This window comes from Mastomys coucha, unplaced genomic scaffold (genome assembly GCF_008632895.1).
Source record: "Mastomys coucha isolate ucsf_1 unplaced genomic scaffold, UCSF_Mcou_1 pScaffold1, whole genome shotgun sequence".
Taxonomy (NCBI): Eukaryota; Metazoa; Chordata; class Mammalia; order Rodentia; family Muridae; genus Mastomys; species Mastomys coucha.
This window is the reverse complement of record NW_022196891.1, coordinates 47,173,984-47,176,998: the sequence shown is the minus strand read 5'-3', so window position 1 is coordinate 47,176,998 and position 3,015 is coordinate 47,173,984. Positions and strand designations below refer to the sequence as shown.

Below are 3,015 nucleotides of genomic sequence, written 5' to 3'. Positions count from 1 at the left end.
CCCCCCTAATTAAACTTCCAAAAACACAGAGCTGCTTGTATCTGGTGTCTGTGGACGCGCCGCCGCGAACCAAAGCTATCACTTTCTCCTATCTCAGTACTGGGAATTAAACCATGCCTTGATAGATAAATACCCTACCACCAGGAGAACTATATCTTGTCATCTCTTCTACTCTGTTTTAAGTATTTATTTTGGTCTTGAGCCTAGCCTTCAATAGATGAGCCATCTCTCCATCCTTTACTATATGTAGCTGTCCAGCACCCGTGGATGAACTGGGTTACCTGAAAGGAAGGCTGGAAATGAAAAGGGATGGGGGCGGGAGGTGGGGTAGGGGGTAGGGTGCAGAGAATGATGAGGCCAAGACAAAGTTTCTGATCAAGGCTCAAAGTTTAATTTTCAGCACTGTGCTTATTTAGGGAGAGCACACAGACCCATCCTTTGTTTCAGCTGGATTGAGTTGCAAAGCAAGCTCAGTATGCGGTCACCTCCTCAAAGCTCCTGTAGGAAATTGCAAATGCAGTGAGGGTCAGGCGACTCTAGCTAGGTTGTAAAACTGTAGTGGGCTTCTTTAGCCTACTCAAGGCTGGGGGAAGAGCACACCTGTATATATAATTTGTTTTATGTTTATGTGTGAGGTCCTGCATGTATGTCTGTGCACCACATGGGTGCCTGATGCCCTCAAGAACATAGCTTGTCACATACTTCTTCAAGAACTTGAGGAGAGCATCTATCCACTACAGTGGGTGCCCTATCTATAACTGATTTATTTGCAGAGGTGTAGAATACAAATAAGAGAACAAACAGCCCATGTGTTTTTTCTATCCCTTCAACCTTGAGAACTAAATGTCACACACAAAGAACCAACTGGCTCACCAATACCAAGGCCCTGGCCCTCAGTCAAGGGGGAGGCAAAGGAAGCTCTAACGTTGGCAGTAATGTTTGCTTATGAACTCGTTTAACTCACACTTATTGAGTGAGACATATACATCCCACTGAGTCCAGTTTCCCAAGAAATCACCGCCTCCCAAAAAAATGTTAAAGGGAGAGATTGCTGGATGTATTTTAGTGTTAAGTCTTTATAGAGGAGCTTCACTCCAAATGCCCTCCTTTCTGCAGGAATTACCCATCAGAACAGGGAAAGTGATGTTAAGGTAATCATTATGCAATGCCTAAAATCAGCCAGAGTTTTGCTGTCCTCAATCGCTTTGAAAAGTCTGGTGTTCCAGTCTCAGCATGACTCACTGAGTGCCTCTGGAGAGTCTCCCTTCCTGTCCCACCTAGCTGTGGGCTTCAACCCTGCCCAGCTTTGCGCCCTCTCTGAATTTCTCAGTTCTCAAGTGTGTGTCACTCTGAGTTACAGGGCCCCCAGACTTACTTTCGCTCACTCACAGGGCTCTGTGGGAATTACTCATGTCGTAGACTACTGCGAAATCAGTTTGTAATGTTTTTGTCTGAGCTGTTACACATCCTAGTACATCTGACATTTTGGAATCCAAGAGATGTGGACTTGAACAGCACTGTAAGAATATAGGATGGAAAACAAAGCCAAGACAGTGAACAAGACAGTGAACTATCTATTAGAAGCAAGTAAACTGTAGCTTAACAGAAAAAAACAAACAAAACAAAAAAGGACCAAAAAAAAAAAAAAAAAACCCTAATAGAACTATTTACTATATGAAGAAACCGCGCAAGCTTTGAAAATCTAGAAAAAGGACAAAGATAATCATTCAATCATTCTCCTCTGGCTAGAGAGGTTTAGCAGTTAATAGCCCTCACTGCCCTCCCATGCAGCATCTTAGCAATATACAACCTCTAGAAACTCCAGCTCCATGGAACCCAGTGCCCTCTTCTGGCTTCCTTATATTATAATGGGAAAGATGGAGATTGAGAAATGAGGTACCATTGTAAAGATCCATAATATAGTTCTGAGGGGCACAAAAAAAGATAGGGGCCAACTGTTGTAAGGTAAGGGCAGTAACTTGGTTAAAGTCAGGAGCTTCGGGGTCACACAGGTCTGAGTTAAAGTACTATTTCATAGCTTTCTGGCTTCAGGATCTTAAACAAGATATTTAACTTTTCTGTACCTCAGCTGAAAATGCAAAATAGATCTAACAGTAGTAATATTACCTTAAGACCACAAGGCTGCTCAGTAAGATCACAAGCATATACCGTGGAGCAGTGCAGTTCACTAGAGAAAGCCTGTATGACTGTCGGGTCATTTGTTTTTAATTTTCCAAAGTTGTGTTCCATGAAAGAAGCCAGATTATCATGGAATAAATAGCAACTAGGTGAGAAGAATGAAAAAAGGAGCTATACATTGTCCCTCTTATGGTACTCGGCTACTGCATTTGTTCTTAACCTAGGAGCCTTCAGACTCCCACTTACATGTCTGTTGTCTGTGAGGAGTTCCTCAAGTGGAGTTAGGTGTGTTTCCATAGCAGCTGTGTCAAGTTCTAGAACAATACTCACAACCTCAAATGTATTTTATGAAGGATTCCATCACATAGTCAGAGTAATTCTATCTTGTCCTCCATGTGTCTCTACAATGCCAAACGATAATAGGAATTATCGCTACCCCTTTCCACAAAGACCAAGAAATTAAGGTCTAGACAGTCAAAGAATTGTAGGGAATTGAATTTTGTAACTGAGAGATTCGGACAGTGATTTTACCTATGCCAAAGCCCCAAATCAGCTATTGATCATGTGGTCTCGTCCAGCCACAGTATTTGAACTGTTTATTTCTGACCTGTCCAAGAGATCTTAGAAACCAGAGATTTCTCTTGGACCCAAATGTCTCCAGCAACTACTCCTGGGGCTGGTATGTTTAATCACTACTTGATACTTGCTTATCAAAACTGAAGTGAAGCCATAGATGCCTCTAGTCCCAATGCTTCACGGCAGCAGGATCACTGCAGGTTTAAGCCCAGTCTGTGTTACCGGGTTGGTCTAGGTCAGTATGAGCTACAACACGAGATTTGTTCTCACAAAAATAAGACACAAGGGGGCTGGAGAGAT

At 42.7% G+C, this 3,015-nt stretch overlaps 1 long non-coding RNA gene across 1 annotated transcript; it reads right to left on the bottom strand.

Annotated features, from left to right (window-relative positions):
* Positions 1–368: 368 nt before the first annotated feature.
* LOC116070553 lies at positions 369–2,444 on the bottom strand. The gene is made up of 3 exons (XR_004110462.1): positions 2,386–2,444; positions 1,376–1,517; positions 369–498 (listed from the first exon to the last, which is right to left on the bottom strand). It is a non-coding gene; the product is annotated as an uncharacterized LOC116070553 (long non-coding RNA).
* Between the last annotated feature and the right edge of the window lie 571 nt (positions 2,445–3,015).